This window comes from Schistocerca serialis, chromosome 12, assembly GCF_023864345.2.
Source record: "Schistocerca serialis cubense isolate TAMUIC-IGC-003099 chromosome 12, iqSchSeri2.2, whole genome shotgun sequence".
NCBI lineage: Eukaryota > Metazoa > Arthropoda > Insecta > Orthoptera > Acrididae > Schistocerca > Schistocerca serialis.
Genome location: NC_064649.1, coordinates 121,749,257 through 121,773,907, shown reverse-complemented (window position 1 = coordinate 121,773,907; position 24,651 = coordinate 121,749,257). Strand labels below are relative to the sequence as shown.

General features: G+C 39.2%; 1 protein-coding gene across 1 annotated transcript in view; it reads left to right on the top strand.

The window, feature by feature from the left end:
• Positions 1-24,651, top strand: part of LOC126428177 (ubiquitin carboxyl-terminal hydrolase 29-like) — a 415,671-nt gene that overhangs the window by 21,470 nt on the left and 369,550 nt on the right. Inside the window, exon 2 of the mRNA XM_050090091.1 lies at positions 17,959-18,006. The gene's annotated coding sequence lies outside the window, so the exon portion shown is untranslated. The remainder of the gene's footprint in view (positions 1-17,958; positions 18,007-24,651) is intronic.

The window sequence follows — 24,651 nt, the reverse complement described above, 5'->3', positions numbered from 1 at the left end:
CTTCCCAGCCAAAAGAATCAATGAAATCCCAAGTCTTTTGAGAGGTGTGAGGCCTAGCGTTATCGTGCAGGAGCAAAACTCCTTTTGTCAGCATGCCGGGCCTTTTGTTTTGAATTGCTCTGTGGAGCTTCTTTACAGTTGCTCAGGAGGCATCTGAGTTGATTGTCGTTCCTCGTGGCATAAAGTCCACTAGCAAAACACCGCGCCGGTCCCAGAACACAGTTGCCATAATCTTGCGCTTTGACAGCGTCTGTTTGGCTTTGACCTTGACGGGTGAGGTTGTGTGTCGCCATTCCATCGATTGTCGCTTGCTTTCGGGAGTGATATGGGATACCCATGTTTCAACTCCAGAGACAATTTGACTCGACATGTCATCCCCTTCTTCCTCGTAACGATTTAAAAAGTCCAATGAAGTGGCAAATCTCTTCCCTTTCAGGTCCTCTGTGAGGAGTCTGGGTACCCACCGAGAACACAGTTTCTTAAAGTTTAGGTTTTCAGACACAATTTTGTACAAAACCGATCACGAAACTTGTGGAAATTCCAAAGAAAGAGTGGAAATTGTGAATGTTCTGTCCTCACGAATCTTTGTTTCGACTGCAGCCACCAAATCATCAGTGATCAGAGAGGGCCGGCCTGAGCGTTCTTCGTCATGGACGTTTTGACGGCCATTTTTAAACTCTCTAACCCATTGACGCACTTTACCTTCACTCATTGCATTCTAGCCATAAACTTCTGTTAACTGACGATGAATTTCTGCAGCTGATAGGCTTCTCGCGGTGGAAAGACGTATCACTGCCCGTATCTCACACGCGGCGGGCGATTCAATAATCGTAAACATTATAAAGTAGCACAGCGATGCGTACACGTCAGCTACAGAGCTGCAACTTGCATCAGTGTGAACGGGAAGGATGCCGGCAAGTGGCGCGGTGGCTTGTTGCGGCGTCCGCGTGAACTACGGGACTACACGCGCGAACAGCCCTTACTTAAAAAACAACCCTCGTACATTAGTGGGCGATCGGTCATAGATCGGCTCACAGACGGTGTAGAGGGTGTGTGTGGTTGGTTTGCGTGCTGTGTACAGTACGGTTTCCCTGCGGTTGCCTGTTTTTCGGCTGGTCGAACATCTGGGGTTGCCAGTAATAGCTGTGTTGCAGCGGCTCGCCAGTACTGTCGTGTTAGCGTTCTATGGACCATAGATGTTTAGTTCCTAGCCAGTAGTGTCTTTGGTCTGTTATGCTTCCATCTATGGTTGTGGTCGTAGTTACCCAGAGAAAGGATAAACGGGTTGCGCGAGTGTCTCGTGTTATTTTACAGTCGTGTGGAGAGTTTTTGGAATACCTGCAAGATAGTATCTAGCCGGTATTCCCGGCGAAGGTCCGCGATGCGTGTGTAGCGCGGAGCGTTGCTTATGATTGTGAGTACTTTGTTCTGTATGAGCTGCAGACGGCGCAGGCGAGTTGGCGCAGCGTATCCCCAGACATGGGCTGCGTACGTCATCAGGGGTCGAATAAGTGTCATGTACGTGGACCTAGACACCCCCCTGTTCAGTGTGCTTCGCCTGTTAAGCATAGGGTAGAGTTGTTTGAGCCTCGCGTTAGCTTTGTTGGTCACGTGTTGAATGTGGTCCCCCCAGAGTAGTTTCCTGTCCAGCCAGACACCGAGGTATTTGACCTTCTCGCGGAAACGAATTGGGCGTGCATGTAGTATTATTGGGTTGCAGTGCTGATGTTTGCACAGCTGCTTCGGTCTTTTAGTGAACAGAACGGCTTCGCACTTGTCGACGTTTACTCTAACACGCCATTTCACCAGCCAAGGCTCCGCCGTTCTGAGTGCAGTCTGTAGTCGTGAGTTAATGTTAGACGGCTTCCAATCTTGCGCAAGGATGGCGGTGTCATCCGCGTAGTTTGCTACCGTCGTGTTGTGTGTAGCTGGGAGGTCGTTAATGTAGAGGTTAAACAGTAAGGGCCCTAGGATACTTCCTTGGGGTACTCCTGCCTGGATACCATGTCGTGTCGATTGTTTGCCCTGCACGAGTCAGGCGTCAGAGAGCGGCCTAAATACCAAGGAAAGTGGGTGTGGTCTAGCTTTCACATAGCAGCAGAGAGTAAACTAGTCAAAGATAAAATGTAACTATCGATAATAGTCCGTCATAGATAAAAATCACTTATCGATTCTGTAACGCCACTGTCCATATCCCGCTTAATTTCAAGGCCTCTTCTTTTCTATTAAAATTATTTTCATGTTTATAAATTTCAATAGCCTCCCTATACAGTCGTGGATAATAGTTCGTGGTAGCACTTAAAACTTTAGTTTCAGAAAGCTTAACTACATGGTCACCGTACTGAAGTGCATGTTCCGCAATGGCCGATTTATCTATTTTACCCAGTCGGCAAAGACTTTTTTGCTCCTTTAGCCTCGTATTCACACTTCTTTTCGTAGTACCACACAGGTACACGAAATTTTATACACACCGCTAGATGATAATGGTGGCCTTCTATCTTCAACAGAACGAAGTACTTGTCCTATTTTTCTGGTTGGTCTGAATACCGGTTACACTTTATGTTTCAGCAAAATTTTGCCGATTCGATCTGTAACCTTACTAATGAAAGGTAAAGACACCGTGTTCTTCCATTGTTGTGAACCATTCTTGTCTTTTGGCCTGCTGTAATTAGGTCTTAAAACTATTAATTTCTTTGTTTGAGTACCCATTCTTTTCAAAGGCCTGTTTCAGATGATTCAGTTCCGTGTCCAGATGTTCCGGCGCACAACAGTACCATCCGGTCGCGAAAGCCTTCATTGTATGATTCCGAATGGTTGTTTGAAAAGCGTTACTTTCAAAGTAAATTTCCTTATAAACAAAAAGAACTCTCTTTGCAAATGTCCGATGAATTTCTTAAATCATAGAGTGTTTGACTCTCATTCAAAAATCTGATCTTTGAGGATGTCCATTTACATTATTTTTGAGCCCAGCAGAGCAGACATTTATTTAGTTGTTAAAAATTTTAGTGGAACATTTGTGTGATGTATCTTGAAGTGTAACATGCGCAAAAAAGATCAACATTATGTGTGAAAGCTTAGCTTCTCTTGCAGCTTATTGATCTTAGAGACCAATATATACGTGAAAGCTTTTCTTTTCTTTTCTTGTAGCAACACTGTGTATATTAATTTAAACCATTACCTTTACCTATTGTTGTGGTCGCGCTGCTTAACAGTGATGTTGGTATTGGCTGACTGTCACATGTCATATGCTCTGAATATCCACTGTCATCGGCTGGAGCTATCGCTTGACATGAGCCACGACTGGCTTACAAAACCGCATCGCAAACTCGATTTCAATCCTTCGGAAAATAACATGCGGTGTTTGGAGGAATTCAAATTTATACTTTCGTAATACGAAAATATGCAGTATACATGTTGCTGCACATCAGACGTCTTTCCAAAACGTGTTTTTTCCCCTGAGCTTCATTTTCTAAAGTGCCAGGAAATTCTATGCCGGTGTATAAAACCCCAACCATCGAAAGGATTGATAAGTTTTACAGTTCCGAGGAAGTATACTGTTACTGAACACGGAAAAAGTGTATTTTAATCTGGGAGAAAGAGTGTTTCTAACCGGGAAATTCGCGAATTTTTTTTTTTTCTTCGTCCACGTAGGCTATACACCCTGTAGATACAGGATGACAATTATTTAACTATATGAATAAACCATAAATTAGTTACACACTATGGTGTACACACGCTTTATTCAACATGCAAATGTCGCTACGGATATTCGCATGTAGGTTATGACATGTTCGATCAGTCTGCCATCATTGGTGATTGTTGTGTACATAGTTCCGCATAGTCAGTGCATACACAACTTTCCCTATAGAGCGCGCCCCGCTAAGCACAACAACACAGGCGCAGCGCTCGTCTGTCTCCACAATACGAGATGGCGCTGTCTTAGAGATGGACCAAATTCTGCTTCCGCCGATCCGCATATTAATATGTAACGCAGCCAATGAGATTGCTGCTAACATAGAACGTAGATCACACTCGCGCAGTGATACCTGAACATGCGAGGTATTATAACGAGTGTACAGACCTCCGATTAGTCAGTCTGCATTAGTCTGTACCAGTCTGCATTAGTCTGTAGTCAAGTTTCAGTCTGCGCCTAATAAGATTACCATATTCCTGTACGTAGCCATGAAGATAAATGTAGAGACACTTTGTCAAGTATCAGAGATATGTGAGAATAAGATTAACGTACCAAGACCAAAGGAACTTCAGATTGTCAATTGTAAACAGCATCCAGAATCAAGTTACGTACTATCTATGCTTTTTATTATTTTAATAAATGTGTGTGAAAATTAATCAAGTTCTGTTTAAAGTTGGTCACCGTCAATCTGCTACTCTTAAGCGTGCAAGTGGCATTTATATCGTCTGACCTAACGGCAGAAGATAAACACGCCACGATAAGACCACGAGACATATTCCTGACACTTGCCTACTTCGCTAGAGCGACAAGTCAGGTAATCTGATGGTGTGTGTACGAAAGGTCTTACCGTACGCACACCACAGTGATGGTATGGCACAGATGAATAGTGAAATTCTGCATGACCCACTGAAGTGTCAAAACATTGATACTATGAGTGATCACCTCTATGACTTTTCAGCTTAGCAACGGTTTTGGGGTTATTGTTGTACACATTGTCTGTAATATAACCCCAAGAAAAGGAGTCAATGTGTTCAGATCTGGAGAATATGGCAGCCAATCGAGGCCCATGCTAGTGACTTCTGGGTACCCAAAGTACTCCTCCAGGACATCACTCTCCTGCTTCAATGGGGTTGAGCTCCATCTTACGTGAACGACACGTCAAAATCAGGGTCACTTTGAATAATGGGGATGAAATCATCTTACAAATATTCATGTACTGTTCAGCAGTCACCGTGCCATCAAGGAGCATCACACCAATTATTTCATGACTCGATGTTGCACACCACAAGGTCACCGGCTGAGGGTGAAGAAACCTCTCGATCACGAAATGCGGATTGTCAGTCCCCCCCACACCAATGCGCCAATGTTGCTTATTGATGAACCCATCCAAATGAAAGTGGGCTCTGTCACTAAACCAAACCATGCATGCGCATACAAATTCCCATCTTGCCCAACTGTGCAGTTTGAATGTCTAATGCAAACAATTTAGAAGTTATGACGGTTTTATTTCATATAGGTGAATAATTGTCACCCTGTATCTAGTAACAGTAGTAATAGTTTGATCTCATTCCTAAGCCATCAGGTCCATTAATTCCGTAACGTGGGTAGAAACTATTTCTTTTTTTGTGCTTTTGTAGGTTGACATTGTCTGTGGTGTAGGATGTATCGGTTCAGAGAAATAAATGTTTTGTTTGTCAAATGAGGCAAGTGTGGCTTCTTCAGGAACTTGTATTTTTTTAACATGTTGTGTGAATTCTGCTGTGTTTCTAAGTGTTCTGATATTATTGAATGTGTACGTTTCTTCAAGATTTGTGAAGAACCTTTTGTTGAATTTGAATGCTGGGCTGCTCCTACAGTTCGTTACAGGCCTGATTGGAGTCTCATTTTGGTTCTGACTTAATGCAACATGCTTGTATGCTTATTGCTACAACATTTCTAGCATCATGAATTGTGAGTAGGAAGTTTATGTTATTTGAGAGATGTTTGTTATTTGAGAGGTGTTTAATTTCTTTATGTATCCTGGCTGTTGTATCTTTAGGTATTAGTCTTTAAGGTATATGTGAGGCCCCATTCTCTTTTCTTTTATGCTGGGAGATTTTGTGGCAGGTTGCTATTCTGTCATGTTGCTTCTCGAAGGTGATGGTTGTAATTTGTTTGCTCTCAAAGGTGATGGCTGCAATCTGTGTGATGAACTTCTCTTGGTCCATCGGAGCTTGAATGTTGTTTTTTAATCTTTTGCTGAGTAGAGTCATAGAGAAAGTGTGTAAACCGTCTGAGAATGAATCACAACAATTCGAAACCGATAACAGTTTCCTTTGAATAAAGGAATTGAAAGTAAATTTGAGGCTGGTTGCTCTCCTAACACCATCAACATTTGTCTTCAAACAACAACCACGGTCTCCATCATGTCATCATGTGACAAAATTGCACAAAGAGTCTCTTCTTCTGTAGTGTATATTATGACAGTATTGATGAGGAAAGTTGTGTAAAATGTATGTTTCTTCAGCTGTTTTCTTACAATTTGGAAGATAACTGTTGTTTGATAAGATTAGTTAGTTTCCTCTTCTGTGTGACTTTATTAAAGAAACACACACATTCAATAATAGTAGAACAACAGTTAGAAACACGGCAGAATTCACACGGGCTGTCAAAAACATAAAAGTTCCCAGTGGAGCAACATGTGCCTTGTTGACATGCAAACATGTATTCCTATGAACCAGTGGATCCTACACTACAGACAATTAATACAAACCAACAAAAACACACAAAAAAATCCCTTCCACTAAGTTCTACTGAACTATTGGACATATTGGAATTCACATTCTCACACAACTATCTCAAATTAGACAATAAACTCTACAAACAGACGGTCTAGCAATGGGATCAAATCATTCTGGATTGTTAGCTGAAATATTCATAAAAAAATTAGAAGACAAAGTTCTGAATTTCAGCAATCACCCCCTCCAAAACATCATTTACTGTTGCGGATATGTAGATGATACCATAATCTTTATCAATGGCATGAAAGATATCAGTGAATCAAACAAATTGTTCAACAGCTCCCAAGAAACCCTTCAGGCAGAAGGGTTGAAGGGGAAGGAAGAAGGGTGAAGGAAAAGGACTGTACATAGAGGTGTCAGACAGCTGTCGTAGACCTTCATTAACATATTCCTTTCGGTCAAGTACTACAGTGGTAGATCCTTTGTTTGCCGGGAACGTAGAGCCTGGAGTTCTGCACTCCATGATGAAAAATCAGCATTTAGTGCAGTGAAATGGGAATGTGCATCATTGGACCCACATCTATTGACACTACCCTCAACATGATTGCATATATGGAAATTTTTGATACATTTTGTGTTCAGCTCACTGAATATGAAAGACAATGTTGCTTCTTCCAACAAGATGTGGCAACATGCCACATGTCTAAAGTATCCCTGGGACAAGTCCATGATGTCTTTACTGAGGAACGAACTGTCAGCAAACATTTATGGCTATCATATTTCCTGGATCTAACAACATGTGATTTTTTTCCTGTGGAGACACTTGAAGAGCAAGGTCTATGAAACAAATCCATACACAATAAAGGAAATGAAACAAAAACAGCCATGAAGTTGCCACCATTGATATCTGAACTCAATGCCTGGTGTGTCTGAGAACACTTAGATGTAAACAGCTGCCTATTGATGTTGCAGGGGGTCACTTTCAGCATCTTCTGTAAATGTAATTTCCCTGTATTTTTCATTGTAAATAAATAGTAAGTTGATTACAACTCTTCATTTCTGTAATTTCACTGCATTTCATTATACATTATACTTACATGGACTACTTTTATCTGCACGATCCTGTATTTTCAAAATTGAGAACTGACTTGCCAAACCCACAAAATTCAGTAGTTCCACCCAAATGAAACCACCAGTTCAACTCCATGTATGCCTGATGTTACGTATATCTGTTTAATGAGTACATCTATCTGAATATGTTTAATTTTGTATCAGTGTATGCTGAGGATCTCACAAAGGCATTCACATGATTTCTTGTGTCATACCCCCGCATACCCTCAACCTTCCCACTGACCCCAAGAACCAGATACAAAGGAGTCCACCTTTCATCACCTGGTACCACCCTGGACTGGAACAACTGGAACACATCCTTCATCAGGGCTTTGGTGAACGCTATGAAAGTCTTTTGCGTACTAGCATCATGCCATCCCTTCACCAGCCTAAATGTGTGGGTAGGATAACTTTTATAGAAGACGGTGCTCCTCTGCACATTTCACACACAGTGAAGTGGCTGCTACAGAAGCATTTCTGAAACGCTAGAATTTTCAGCCATCATTTCCCTACAGCTTGGCTGTCAAGATCATATGATCTTAATCCTTGTAACTTCTGACTGTGGGGTTTTCTGAACTAACCAATTGTGTTAATTGTGATGCTTACATCACACATACACACAAAAAAAAAAGTTTTTCATCACCCCGGTTCTCAGAAATCCTGAAGATAGACATTGACTGTTGATATTATATCACAGACACAGTCCCTATGACTGTTCAGAGATGTCACTAAACCCGCCCAAAGATGTAAACAACCATACATGAGCAGCACCTATTAGATGGAGGGGGTCCGACAGCCAATCAGTTCCAGTCATTCCACCAAAAGAAGGTACACGGCTTGTATTGCCTGTAGTTCAACCATGCCTAGACGGTCAGTACCGCAGTTTGATCGCATCCCCATTGTTACTTTGTGCCAGGAAGGGCTCTTAACAAGGGAAGTGTCCAGGCATCTCGGAGTGATGCAAAGCGATGTTGTTCAGACATGGAGGAGATACAGGCACTGTAAATGAAATGCCTCGCTCAGGCCGCCCAAGGGCTACTACTGTAGTGGATGATCGCTACCTACGGATTATGGCTCAGAGGAACCCTGACAGCAATGCTACCATGTTGAATAATGCTTTTCGTGCAGCCACAGGACGTCATGTTAAGACTCAAACTGTGCGCAAGAGGCTGCATGATGCGCAACTTCACTCCCAACATCCGTGGCGAGGTCCATCTTTGCAACCATGACACCATGCAGTGCAGTACAGATGGGCCCAACAACATGCCGAATGGACCGCTCAGTTGAAGAGAAGCGACAGTGTTGTGAAAAGAGAATACTAGATGAATGCCAACAAAAGCAAAATGAGGATAATGGAATGTAGTCAAATTAAATCTGGTGGTGTTGAGGGAATTAGATTTAGAAGTGAGTTTTGTTATTTGGGCAGCAAAATAACTGATGATGGCGGAAATAGATAGGATATAAACTGTAGATTGGCAATGGCAAGAAAAGCGTTACTGTAGAAGAGAAATTTGTTAATACTGAATAGAGATTTAAGTGCCAGGAAGCATTTTCTTAAAGTATTTATGTGAAGTGTTGCCATGTGTGAAAGTGAAAATGGTGAATATCAGTGGAGTAGATCCTGTAACTAGTGAGGAGGAATAGAATAGAATTGGGGGGGACAGAAATTTGTGCCACAGCCCAACTAGAAGAAGGGATCAGCTGATAATAGATATTCTGAGATATCTAGGGATCACCAGTTTCGTACTGGAGGGAAGTGTGAGGGGTAGGAAAATCATAGAGGGAGACCAAGAGATGAGTACAGTAAGCAGATTCCGAAGGATGTAGGTTGCAATAGCTATTTGGAGATGCAGAGGTTTGCAGAGGATAGAGTAGCATGGAGAGATGCATTTAACCAGTCTTTGGACTGAAGAACACCACAACACAGTGACAAAATTGTCTGTTTCCTGTGGAAATCTTTTCACAGCACTTCTGAGCAATGTCAGTATGGGCTTGAAGTCCCCCCTACATTGATGCAAGCTTGAATACATCATGGCATACCATCAATAATATCATCAAATTGTCCCACTCTTCAATGACGCTTCTGTGTAAGTTGCACAAAGTACATCGTCATTGTTAACATACAAAAATGGCTTGTTTCAGTCAATCCTCCATATGTTCGATTGGGTTCATGCCTGAGGGCAGACAGGCCTGGCATACTGAAGGAACGCGTTAACGAGAACAGCACAATGAGCAAGTGAGTTATCATCAATCACGAGTAAATCATCGCTAAAATTTTGGTGATACAGATCTACTATTGGTTGCAGAAAGTCCTCCCGGTACCACCACCACCACCACAACCACCACCACCTTGGTGCACATGTGGGACACAGTGCTGAAGTTTGATATTAGCGTGTTGTCTCCAAACACATTGTCTGCGATTATCAGACAGAAACAGATCCCACTTTCGTCTATAAACAAGGATTGGTGTCGTCACCAATCCTGTGGCATCCATTTTACGTGATTTATTGCCCATCTGAGTCCATGGTGTTGTGGTGTATGGTCCTCAGGAATGGAGATTTGCACCATGCAATCATCTCCATTTGATTCGATCATGACGTCCTGTAGCCTCTTCGAATGCCAAATTCAGTTCTGTGTAGCACTCATCCCACAGTTCCTTTGACTCAAAAATTGCAGATATCGATTGAAGTCCTCAATACTAACTGTCGACTGGACCCAGTTCCATGTACGCATCACACCACATCACTTTGATACGATATTGCAGTGCTTGTGTTATTCTGATTACGAAGCAAAGTTCTAAGGAACAGGCATGGCGACTACAGCCATTATGGAATAAGGAGAACTGTCAGTTGTAGAATGGAATGATGACAATGAAAATTTGTGTCGGACTGGGACTCTAGCCCAGATTTCCCACTTACGATGAATTTACCATGATCATTTGGCTATCCGTGCATGACTCAACGGCCTGATCCAAACTTCCATATGTCATCAACCATGTGTTTATGACCTGTACTCGTACGTCCATTGTGTATATTCCCGTACAGGTCAGACGTTGTATGTGAAAGTCACTTACCCGGTATTGGCACATGGACATGCATGCATGCATGCCCAAGGAACTTTGCATCGTGATCAGAATAACACAGGCACTGCAATATTGTATTTATCTACCAATACCAGGCAAGCGACTTTCCCAGTCTGGCACAAATTTTCATTGTCGTCATTCCATTCTACAGCTGATGGTTGTCATTACTCACAACTGCGAATTCGTTTGATATGCATCACTTTGACTCCGGTGTGCACATCGAGCAACTTCTCTGGTTGAGAAGCCTTCTGCACATAACATGATGATGTGAATTTGATTATTGGTTCTGATTTTCAGTCATGGCAGGATGGATTTTCAGTCATGGATGTTCACTATACTCCTTCACAGACATCTCTTATGCGTCCCTACTGGTATTTTAATTTCACCCGAAATGCTGTAATCCATTTGATTGGAGCATTCTACCTTTAGGTAGCACTCATGTACAAGTGTGTACGTTAACAAAGTTAGGCGTGACCTTCCAATTGGTACAGGAACAGTCAATGCACACCTGCATGACACACATGAGTGTTGAAAAATTTTGTTGACATGTGTGTGTCTTCTATGTTATGTACCATTTTGTCTGCTGAATACATCTCTTTGTCTATCTGAAGCATATTTAGTGTGTGTGTGGGTAAATGAATAAATAACTCCATTGATTGTAAAGGTGAAGTATCCAGAGGGCGATGGGAAAATGGAACAAAACTTCACGGATTGTGAGGATAGGGTTCGCATGATTGATTGATTGATTTTTATTGCCCAAAAACAAAACATTTACAAGGATGTAAAGCTTGTATAAGCAACATCAATAAATGTACAAACAACAATGACAATAAATACATAAATAATTAATCTATGTTAGAAATTATGCTCACAGAAATCTTCCATTGTATAAAAACAATTTTGAATTAATAAAGTTCTTACAAATATCTTAAATTTTTTCAGCTCCAGACTCTTAACTGACTCTGGTAGTTTATTAAGTAGTTTTTCAGATGTGTGTTTGAAGCTGTTTAGAGTTGTGGTATATCATTACAGTGTCGTGTTATAACTATGTACATCAGAATTCAGATCAAATCTAGACAAGTTCTTTTTAATGTACAAGAGACATTGAAATATGTATATACATGGCAAGGTCATAATACTAAGTTTAATAAATAATTCTCTACAGTGAGTTCTAGGTGGTACTTTACATATCAGTCTTACAGCTTTTTCCTGGGCTGTAAATAAGCATTTTGAGCAGCAATTATTTCCCCACAAGAATGTCCCATACGTCAAATGAGAGTGAATATAACTATAATAAACAAAAAGCAAAATTTTCTCATCTACTTTTGCTTGTAATTTTCTGAGCATAAATATTCCTTTAGAAATTTTTGGTGTTAAATAATTCACATGTGCGTGACAGCCTAAATTATTTTGCAAAACAATGTCAAGATACTTTACAGGAACTGTCTCTAAGGTGATTCTATTGTTATAAGAAATGTTTAATTCCTGTGTTTTATTTATGTTCATAGACAGGCTATTGGCATTGCACCAGTCAGAAAGTATATCTACCTTGAGTGAGGTAGAGTTACTTACGTTATTGTTCGTAGGCACTGTAACACTTAAACTGATATCATCTGCATACACGTAACAGTTTGTAGTATCATCTATTACGTTGCTAGGTAGGTCATTCATATATAATATGAACAAGGGAGGACCCAAGATTGACCCTTGAGGAACACCATGGTTAACGGGCAAGAAACTAGAATATTGGTTATTGAAGTAAACAGTTTGAGATCTATTAGATAAGTATGACTGAATAATTTTAACAGCAGAGACTGAGAAACCTACAGTTTTTAATTTCAGCAGCAGAGTGTTGTGGCACACAGTGTCAAATGCTTTTGATAAATCAGAAAACTTTGTACTTACAATAAATTTTTCCTTTTGCTTCAAGACAAAATGGTTCAAATGGCTCTGAGCACTAGGGGACTCAACTGCTGTGGTGATAAGTCCCCTAGAACTTAGAACTACTTAAACCTAACTAACCTAAGGACAGCACACAACACCCAGCCATCACAAGGCAGAGAAAATCCCTGACCCCGCCGGGAATCGAACCCGGGAACCCGGGCGTGGGAAGCGAGAATGCTACCGCACGACCACGAGATGCGGGCGCTTCAAGACAGTGACATATGTAGCTCATAACAGCATCACATATTGATAGATTTTTCCGAAACCCAAACTGGCTATTTGAAAGTAATTGATGAGAATTTAGAAAATTGATTATTTGAATACTCATTAGTTTCTCAGTGACCTTGGATAAAAGTGGTACAAGAGAAACTGGCCTATAATTGCTAGGCAGATTATTGTCGCCTTTTTTGTGGACTGGGCTTACTTCAGCTACTTTTAATTTTTCAAGGAAACGACTTTCATCAAAGCAGTAGTTTATGATGTGACAGAGAACCTCTGCTATATTATGACTACTAAGTTTCAATATTTTAGAGCTGATATTGTAAATATCCAGTGAATCACTTTTGCTAAGAGAAAGAATGACAGAGTGTACATCTTCTACACAAATGTGTTCAAAATAAAACACATTTTCCATAGCATTTTGGTTTTTATAGCCAACATCCAAATAGTAGCTAGGTTCATGTTTACTATCAGGTATCTTAGTAACTACACTATCTTCACTGTTTACAAAATATCTATTAAAACTATCAGCGCTAATTTTGGATCTAGATACAAATTCTTTGCTACCCAATGCTAGATTGCCATTAATGATTTTCCACATTTCTTTTGGTTTATTAATAGTTTGTGCAACCAATTTGCAATTAAATTCTAATTTAGGTTTCTCAATACCCATTCTGTACTGATATTTGCATTCTTTATATCTTACTTTGGCATGCAGACAAGATGAATTCTTTGCTAGGTAGTAGAAATTGTTGCATTGATCTTTAAGTTTTCATAGTTCCTGTGTGTACCACTTATTTTTATTGATATTCGATACCCTGCTCATTTTAACACATTTGTTCTTTAGTGGCAGGCCAATGTTAACTACCCACATGAATAATTCAAGAAAGTTGTTGAACTGCTCCAGTGTTACCATACACACACAACCAAGTAATTTCTCTGAGACATTTTAGAAAAACAGATATATTACAGTCACTAATTGTATGTTGTGTCTTATAAATCACAGAAGTCTTGGTGACATTAAGAATCATTGCATCCATGTTTACATGAATAATAATTCCATGATGATCAGAAAGAAGTGTGTCAATCACATTTGTGTCGTATTTTGAAGAATGGAAAGTTGTAACAATATTGTCTATACAAGTACCCATGTTTGCACTCCAGGTCAGTGATTACAGTATCACATCAAATTTACAAAGAACTTGACAGTACAGTATGTTGATGCAACCCTTGTGGCCTGGGTGTATGCACTGATTTGAACATGAAGGATGTTGTAAAGCCGTTCTATTATCTCTTGTGGCATTCTGGCTCAGAATTGTTGGAACTGGACCTTGATATCCTGGATATTGAGTCTTTACACCCAGTGAGGGCAGATCTGAGGATCCTAATGACAATAGAGGTACCTCAACATAACACAATCAGTTCATAAATACGCATGACACATGACTGAAATATGCCATTGTAAAAACATTGCATAAAAAGGGGGATATGTCGGATGTGAACAACTACCGCCCAATCTCTCTTCTGACAGCTCTATCAAAAATTTTTGAGAAAGTAATGTATTCAAGAGTAGCCTCCCATATTTGTAAAAATAAAGTACTAACAAAATGTCAGTTCGGTTTTCAGAAAGGCTTTTCAACAGAAAATGCTATATACGCTTTCACTGATCAAATATTAAGTGCTCTGAATAACTGGACATCACCCATTGGTATTTTTTGTGATCTCTCAAAGGCCTTTGATTGTGTAAATCATGGAATTCTTTTAGATAAGCTAAATCATAATGGTTTGAGGGGGACAGTGCACAAATGGTTTAATTCATACTTAACTGGAAGAATGCAGATAGTTGAAATAAGTGGTTCATGTAATGTTAAAACAACAGCTGATTCCTCAAACTGGGGGGCTATCAAGTACGGGGTCACACAGGGTTCGGTCTTAGGTCCTTTACTGTTCTTGATATACATTAATGACTTACCATTCCACATTGATGAAGATGCAAAGTTAGTTCTTTTTGCTGATGATACAAGTATAATAATAACATCCAAAAACCAAGAACTAAGTGATGTAATTGTAAATGATGTTTTTCACAAAATTATTCAGTGGTTCTCAGCAAACGGACTCTCTTTAAAATTTAATAAAACACAGTATATACAGTTCCGTACAGTAAATGGCACAACTCCAGTAATAAATAAGACTTTGAACAGAAGTCTGTAGCTAAGGTAGAATTTTCAAAATTTTTAGGTGTGTCCGTTGATGAGAGGTTAAGCTGGAAGCAACACATTGATGGTCTGCTGAAACGTCTGAGTTCAGCTACATATGCTATTAGGGTTATTGCAAATTTTGGTGATAAGAATCTCAGTAAATTAGCTTACTATGCCTACTTTCATTCACTGCTTTCGTATGGCATCATATTCTGGGGTAATTCATCGTTGAGTAGAAAAGTATTCATTGCTCAAAAACGTGTAATCAGAATAATTGCTGGAGCCCACCCACGGTCATCCTGCAGACATCTATTTAAGGATCTAGGGATCCTCACAGTAACCTCACAGTATATATATTCACTTATGAAATTTGTTGTTAATAATCCAGCCCATTTCAAAAGTAATAGCAGTGTGCATAGCTATAACACCAGGAGAAAGGATGATCTTCACTACGCAGGGTTAAATCTGACTTTGGCACAGAAAGGGGTAAATTATGCTGCCACAAAAGTCTTTGGTCACCTACCAAACAGCATCAAAAGCCTGACAGATAGCCAACTAACATTTAAAAATAAGTTAAAAGAATTTCTACATGACAACTCCTCCTACTCATTGGCTGAATTTTTTATATAAATTAAGGGAGAAAAAAAAAACCCTTAAACATTAGTGTCATGCAATATTTTGTGTAATGTAATATCTTGTACAGACATCTTTTACTAACCGACACGTTCCACATCATTACGAAGTGTTGTATTCATGATCTATGGAACAAGTATTAATCTAATCATGCCATATGTGGACAAGACCTGTCCTGTCGAATAATGGCACTTTGTGCCATCACATGAGAGGTAATGCATAAGGATGTAGGAAGTTTGTGACATACCTCTGTGCCAACAGTTTTCTGTCACTAAGGGCCACGACGTGAAGTCAGACCAATGACTCCTCACACCGATTCCAGGAGTAACTCCACTCCACCCATCAAATACTTCAGAAGAGTGGGACCTTTTCCCAAGTCGCTGGCCTACTTACCAGCAATGGTCATCCAGAGTAGAGCAGAACTACTATTCATCACGGAGCGTACTGCGATGCTTTTCGTCAGCAGTCTGTACTTCCCAGTCGTGACACACAGCAGATGCAGTTGTTTGTGTTGTGGTGTTAATTGCAGTAACAGTAATTCCACATTATGATTCCTGCTGGTCTCTGGTGAGGGTTCCAAATGACACAGAATGTTCCAGGGAGCCTGTAACTCATTCTTAGATCGGAGGTCCAGTTGTAAACTGGTTAAACGAGGGGGTTAAAAACGCAATAATATTGCCGTTGGAGGAGCTTGAGCAGTATGCATTTCTGGCACTAGGCATGTATAGCACAACGTATGGCCATTTCAGTGCCATGTGTTGTCGACCCGGCTTGTTCTGTTCATCTGCACTGATTGTTCTTGCTGGCGCCATTTTGTACTTGTTTCCTTTTTTTAATGGCAAGTTTAAGTGAAAAATGCTGCTGCAACTGTTTTAATGTTGAAAACAGCTTACTAAGATGACGCTATGTGAAAAACTCAAGTTTACGACTGGTTTGCTCGATTTCAAAATGCCGATATGTCGATTGATGACAAAATTCGTTCTGGATGTCCATCAGCTGCCCGAATCAACGAAAATATTGAAAACATTCGAGAGCTTGTGCTCGCAGACCGTCGACAAACAACTGATCAACTGTCAGAGATGACTGGGTTATTTACGAACTCGGTTTAGCGAATTTTAATCTAAGATTTGGGAATGAAAAGGGTTCCTGCCAAGGTTTTCGTCGGGTTCAGACATACAATCAAAAGGTACGTCGAACTGAAACGTGTCGTTCTTGGAAACAACAGCTTGAAACTGATACAGATTTTCTGTCAGAGGTCTGTTGATGACTCATGATGCTATAGTTACAACCCAGAAAAAAGGCAACAGTCACCATCAATAAAAACTATTATTTGGAAGTCTTAAGAAGGTTGCACAATAGTGATAGTAAAAAAAAGAAAAGAAACGATTTGTGGCGGACAGGAGACTGGTTCTTTCACGAGGACAATGCACCTACACACACAACCGTCTTTGTTAAACAGTTTTTGGCTAAAAATCCCACAGTTTCGCTGCCCCACGCACCTTACTCGCAATTCGTGGGCGATTTTTTTCTTGTTTACATACATGGAAAGGGGCCATGAAAGGACGCAGATTTAGCAACACTGAAGAAGTTGAAGAAGAAAACTAGGGAGGAGCTGTCGGCCATTCCTAAAGATGACTACAAAAATATTTCGAACGATGGAAGCACCAGTGGGACAAATGTATTAGCTGCAACGGAGAGTATTTTCGAGGGGATAAGGTTGTTTTGTAAACAATTTGAAAATATATAGCTTTTAAGAAATAATTGCTTTTTTGGGTGCCCCCTCATAATCTGCTTGGTGCACTATACGGTGATTCTCTGTTGTTGTGGTCAGTCTGTACGACGACAGTTAGTATGCCTGCCCACGCATTCCTGTGCAGCCCAGCATTGTGCTACTGTCTCATCCAAATGCCCCAGAAACCTGGATGTTGCATGATTTGACCATCCAGCCAGATGTTGACCCACAGTGAGGCATCTTTCAAAGTTTTTCAGGTGCTGAAAATACTGTCTCACATGAGTATGCATCATCATTCAATGCCTGATGCTGTTCATGCAAGTTGTACACCCTACCAGGCCTGGTAACAACACTAAACACGAACGCTAATGCACTGTTCTACCTATAACTCTTATCATTTGCATACTTGCTGATGGTATTTATGTATGTTGAGCTACACTGACGTCAGGTTCTATATTCCAGGTGCTTCACTTTTGTTGTCAGACAAAGTAGTTTTGCATCAAAGACACCATTCCAGTGGAATTTATGAAAACTTGCTCAAACTGCAAAGGCATACGCCAGTCTATATAAAACTGTCAATGATGAGAAAGTGAAAAGAATGAAAGAATATTTTCTCCTCATTTCAGATGGTGGAACACTCCGGATTTGACTGCATAAGAGTCCGTGGCTGATGGGTAAGTGGGTATTTCTCTGTTTTTTTCTTTGGATAAAAAAATTAGTAAAAAAGACATAAGAATAGTAATGATACATATTCAGATAACAAGGATTGTGCGTAATTTGGGTGTAATTATTAGAAGATAAAATGTTTCACAATTCTGATTACAGTGTATGATTTCAGTTGGCCACTCTGTACCTCGGGTATTTGAGCAATTCAGTGAATACCACACATTTATCATTAAGCCAATTGGGTTTTTGCATCCATGATCAAAGTGTGAATCACATTTTTTAGTGGTCTCAGTTTCTGATGTTTCCCATTCATAAACAAAGGCAGTATATAACCGCCTGAAACATTTCCACACACTACGACAGTGGTTCTGTCTTTATTCTTTTTAAAGCCCCTTGCGCTGGACTCCTCAGCTCCCGCCATAACACACCAGTCTCATCAGTGTTGTAAATTTAGTGTGGGGGCAACTTATGCTTATCAACAAGCTTCTGAAGCGTTGTTTTCTACTCATTAGCAGCACACTCACAAGCAGATTTAATTTCACAAGAAACGTTTACTTTACAGACACCATGACTTATTTTGAAATTATGCTTTATGAGAATGAAAGAACGTCATCTGTGGGGAGATCTCATTTCCTCACGAGAAAAATGACTTTTCTATATTTAGAACGTCAAATTGCTATCTATGCACTGAACCACTTACACAAAACTTAATCTGCAGTTTCCAGCTTAAGTTGTTTCAGAGTTTGTCTAATTTCTAGATTCGTAACTGAAGCAGACTGTGACACAAATTTTTGAATCTGTTTTTTTTTTTTTAATATTATATATGATTGGAAAACGCGATATTAAATTCACTCATAATATAGTTTCTATTCTCGCCTTTTTCCAGTCCTCTTATGATGTCGAGTTCCGGGTGGATTGTCAACGTCACACGGTTGAGTTTTGTATTTTTAAGCGCACTTTTATACTGCTTGGAAAAACATTCACCGTGCATACGAACTGTTTGCACAATGGCTTTGTTAAACGAAAACTATAGTCATAGGAATTAACAAATATTAATGCTCTCAATTGCTTTTTAATAGAAAAAATAAAGTTTTTTAATGTGTAAATGGCAAAATATTTCTTGCTATTTTTCTCGGGTTCTTACTCTCTTGGTTATCTCCGTACATCCATGGTTCAAATGGCTCTGAGCACTATGGGACTTAACATCTGAGGTCATCAGTCCCCTAGAACTACTTAAACCTAACTAACCTAAAGACATCACACACATCCATGCTCGAGGCAGGATTCGAATCTGCGACCGTAGCGGTCGCGCGGTTCCAGACTGTAGCGCCTAGAATCGCTCGGCCACCCTGACCGGCCTCTCCGTACACGTCTCGGACAAAAGTTTTGAAGTTAAAATCCTAATGTGTTTTTTAAAATGAATCCCATTTTTTCGTAGAAAATGAAAAATAAATGTGCAACTCTTGCACATACTGAAAAAACTTGTACTGTAGCAGTTTAAATTATGCGTCGTTAACACAAAAAAAAAGATTGAAAATACTCGTGTTAGAAATTCTTAGAATCTCGTGTTAGAAATTCTGAACGAAGTTATATAATATCAACTCTTCTAGCTTTTCTGTTTGCAAAATCGTTAATGATGCTGCGAGTATCAATATCATCTAAAATGTTCCCTTCTATCGATATTATGGCGAAGTTGTAGACAATCTTTGTCGAATCATTTTTGAGCCAAGTAGTTTTTTTTATTAATTTTAATTTTGAGAAGGCTATTTCTGCATTTGCTACTGTGACTGCGATCGTTATTAAAATTCGCAATAAAATTATGAGATTAGGGCATATGGCTGTTAAATTGTCTAAAAATATAAATTCCATAATTTTTGTTATGTCATTGTCGAAACCTTTAAAAAAGGACTGACATGACATAATTTCTTCGCAGAAATCTTGTGAAAACAAATACTAAATATGTTGTTGAGACTAAATAACCTACGAAATCTTTCTTTTACGGACACTAGAGCCTGGTCTAAAATGTGAAAGCAGACATTAACCTTGAAATAGGTTATCGAGTGAATTCGAGACACCATTTCTTCATGTTCATTACCAAAGGTTTTCAGAGTTTTCCGGCACCTTTAGGGATGTATCACGTTCATCATCAAAAGTTTGCGGAGTTTTTCGGCGCCTTTAGGGATGTGTAAGTTTCAAACTCAGTTTCAACTGTGCAGCTATTTCTTTAGAACTATTTACAGCTACTTCAAATTTTTCATCACTTCAACCGCCAATCACAAAATTTTTAAATTTGCTAAAGCATCTAAAGCAATTTGCATATTCACATTAATAGGCTGAAGAATTTGACAAAGAGGAAGTTTTGGTTATTTCGTATAAAGCACTATAAATCTCTGGTAGATTATTATGCGATGGTCTTACGGATCTGTTCTACGTGACCATCTTGTCTCAGACAGAAGTTTTGAAGTTAAAATACTAATGTGTTTTTTAAAATAAATCCCATTTTTTCGTAAAAGATGAAAAACTTATGTGCAACTCTTGCACTGTACTGAAAAAACGTGTACTGTAGCAGTTTAAATTATGCGTCGTTAACAATTAAATATAAACAACTATGGGTGGCAGGCGGTACATAAAAAGTCGGCGTATTTAGCTCCAACAATCCCTTCTGTAAAAAAATCTGCGCCAGTAACAAAAAGATGGTCAAAAATCTTAGAAGTGCTCTCTTATATCCAACTGTCGTGAGTGTGTGTTCAAAGAAACGAATCTAATAATAGAACTAATTTGTTCCACACATGAATAATCGGGGTATAGTCAAGCATAATTGATAAATATTCATTGGTTCGGCAAAAATTTAAAATGTGACTTTGGATTTGGATTGCAAGTACAGAAATCATTTCTTTTTTAAATATATGGATAAAAAATCGTTGGCCAAGATCGTTAAATCTCCTTTGTTTGATAATCACTTTCGGCTCAATGACGAGCCATTTTCAGATCAATAAAAGTATTATTATTAAATTCCATATACACAAAGAGTCAGGAAGTATTCTCTGAAAGTATTTCTGTGGAGTGTAGCAGCCATGTATAGAAGTGAAGTGGACTATAAGTGGTTTAGACATGAAGAGAAAAGAAGCTTTCGAGATGTGATACTACATAAGAAAGCTGAAGATTAGATGGGTAGATCATGTAAATAATGAGGAGGTACTGAATAGGATTGGGGAAAAGAGGAATCTGTGGGACAACTTGTCTAGATTATTTGGTAGGACATGTTCTGAGGCATCAAGGGATCACCAGTTTAGTATTGGAGAGCGGCGTGGAGGCTAAAAATCGAAGGGGGAGACCAAGAGATGAATATACTAAAAAGCTTCGTTAGGTAGGTTGCAGTAGTTACTTGGAGATGAAGAAGCTTGCACAGGATAGAGTAGCATGGAGAGCTGCATCAAACCAGTCTCTGGACCGAAGACCACAATAACAACAACAATATAGGCAGCGTGGCTGAATATTTCTGCAGAGGACTTCCAACGACTTTTTGAACCTATGTCACGTCGAGTTGCTGCGCTACGCCGGGCAACAGGAGTCATACACGATATTACGAGGTATCCCATGTCTTTTGTAACCTCAGTGGGTAATAGTCACCAGGCTGGTGACTGGTATACACAGAATCAATAAAATGTTTATTGATCTGAAGATGGCTCGTTAGGGACCTGAAACTAGTTACTAAGTAGAGTTTTAGCGATCTTGACCTAGGCTTTTTATCCACATATTTCAGCATAACAGATCAAAAATCTACCAATTTGATAATATCAAACATCGTTTCATTTTGAGATTTGTCTCGCAGGTACGTCGACTTTATCATTCATCATGCGTCTTGTGTGCTCAGTAATATTTGGTTCGAATTTTTCCGACATTTCAGTACATTTCAAAAAATTACCTTTCTTTTGGGCATATAATTTTCTGCCCTTGCCACGAAACCCCATGTTTTGTGGACTCCAAATGAATCACATAAGTGTTGTTCCGGTAAATGCTATTGGTGGGTGGGGATACACTACACATGGCCTGCACCTGAATAGGATGGGGAAAAATAAGTTAGCTTCTCTATTAGTAGAAACTGTAAGGGGGTACACAGTCTCACAAGGGGTGATCGCTGTGGTTAATGGGTCCAGGCAGACAGATTTTTTAGGTTAAAGCCAAAGTCCAGACAGATTACAAGATAAATAGAATGAAAGAAACTTCATGTACAGCAAATAGGGTTAAAGCTAAGGGCAATATCAAAATATCAGGGGAACAAAAAATAAAGTAGATGAGCTATTAGTGTGCTTAGATGATCTCAAAAATAAGAATGGGATTGTCTGAACACCATGTAACTATGGGCATGAATAGTGTCAGTATAAGTAAGTATAATTTAGCATCTTACACTTGTAGATCTAGGATGGATAAAGGAGGAGTTGCCATGATCATAAAACAAGGGTATAAATGCAGTAAGCAAGTAAGCAAATTTTGTGTTGATCAGCACTTTGAGGTTTGTGCATGTGAACTTCAGCTAGGTAAAGTAGTATTGATATTAGCAACAGTGTACAGGTCCCCATTAGGAAACTGAGAGCTTTTCATAAAAAAGTTTGACTCCCTATTATGCTGCCTGTCAGACAAAAAGAAGTAGTTATTAATATGTGGTGATTTCAATGTAAGCTTTCTAAATAATTCTGAGGGAAAAGTGAACTAGAAGTGTTATTAACAGCATAGAATCAGTGATCAATTTTCCTACACGTATAGCTCAAGACAGTAGCACGCTAATAGATAATGTATTTGTACAGAAAGGTGATGTAAAACAAACACATGCTTTCCCTGTGGTAAATGGATTGTCAGACCATGATGCACAACTGATTAACTTACAAAACATAACAGGGTGTACAGTTCGGAAACCATTAAGTAAAAGTGTAAGGTCGCTCAACCCAGTATCTACAGAGCACTTTCAAAGAAAGCTTAAAGTACACAAGTAGCTTATGTATTTAACAACCGTTTCTGAAGTGTAGGAGAAAAAATTGGTGGGAACAGTTGAAAAGAAAAAGCCAGGCAGTACACGGAAGAGTCTGTTTTGAAAAAAAATTTGTCAGATTAAGTTTCACCTAACAACCTCTTGTGAAATAAGTAAAATTATTAAATCTTTGAAAAATAAATGTTCTGTCAGAGTAGATGACATCTCTAATAAGATATTAAAACAATGTGTAGCAATTACAGCTGATGTTGTGAGTCACATATGTAATCCATCATTAACTCAAGGTATTTTCGCAGACAGGTTAAAATATACCATTGTCAGGCCGCTCTACAAAAAGGGGGACACCACAGATGTCAATAATTATCGGCCAGTATCCTTGCTTACAGCATTTTCAAAAATCTTCGAGAAAGTAATGTACTCAAGAGTGGTTAGCCATCTCAACAGTAATGGGATACTTAGTAAATCACAGTTCGGATTTCAGAAATGCTCTTCCACTGAGACAGCAATATAAAATTTCACTATCCACATAATAGAGTCTTTAACTAGTAAAATGTCGCAATAGGAATTTTCTGTGACTTGTCCAAAGCTTTTGATAGTGTGAACCATGACATTATGTTACAGAAATTACAGTTCTGTGGTATAAATGGAATAGCATATGAGTGGTTTAAGTCGTACCTACAGAACAGGAAGCAAAAAGTTTCCTTACGTGGATCAAGTGATTTAAATAAGTTTGCCTCTTCATCTAACTGGGGTGAAATTGTATTAGGTGTTCCACAGGGTTTAAATTTGGGTCCCCTTCCGTTCTTGATCTATGTGAACGACCTCCCTTCCTATCTGAAACAGGAAGCTGAACTGACACTGTTTGCTGATGATACGAGCATCATTATTAATCCAGTAAAAGAAACTCCAATTGAAAGTGATACAAATAAGGTCTTTGGAAAAGTCATTAATTGGTTTTCTGCAAATGGGCTTGCTGTAAACTTTGAAAAAACACAGTACATCCAAGTTCCTGCTACAAAAAGTACAGTTCCTTCAATTAATATAGCACATCAACAAAAGTCATTAGACAGGGTAGAGCATACTAAGTTTTTGGGTGTATACATAGATGAGAATCTTAATTGGAAAATTCATATTTTGGATCTTCTAAAGTGACTAGGTTCAGCAACTTTTGCAATCAGAATAATTGCCTGTTTTGAGGATATAGAAATTAGTAAGCTAACATACTTCGCATACTTTCACTCTCTGATGTCATACAGAATAATATTTTGTGGTAACTCAACATTTAGACAAAAAGTATTCACTGCTCAAAAGAAAGTGGTTAGAATAATGTGTGGGGTTGATAGTTGCACATCTTGTAGGCATCTTTTTAAAAGATTGGGAATTCTTACAACAGCCTCACAGTACATTTACTCACTAATGAAATTTGTTCTCAGCAACATGGACCAGTTTAAAAATAATAGTGACATTCATGATTATAGTACCATAAAAAAGAAAGACTTACACTATCCTTTACTCAACCTATCTTTGGCACAGAAAGGGGTATGCTGCTATAAAATTTTTCGACAAATTACCAGATGAAATAAAATGTCTGACAGACAGCAGTAATAGCTTCAAAAATAAATTGAAATCATATCTCCTTGACAACTCCTTCTATACCATAGATGAA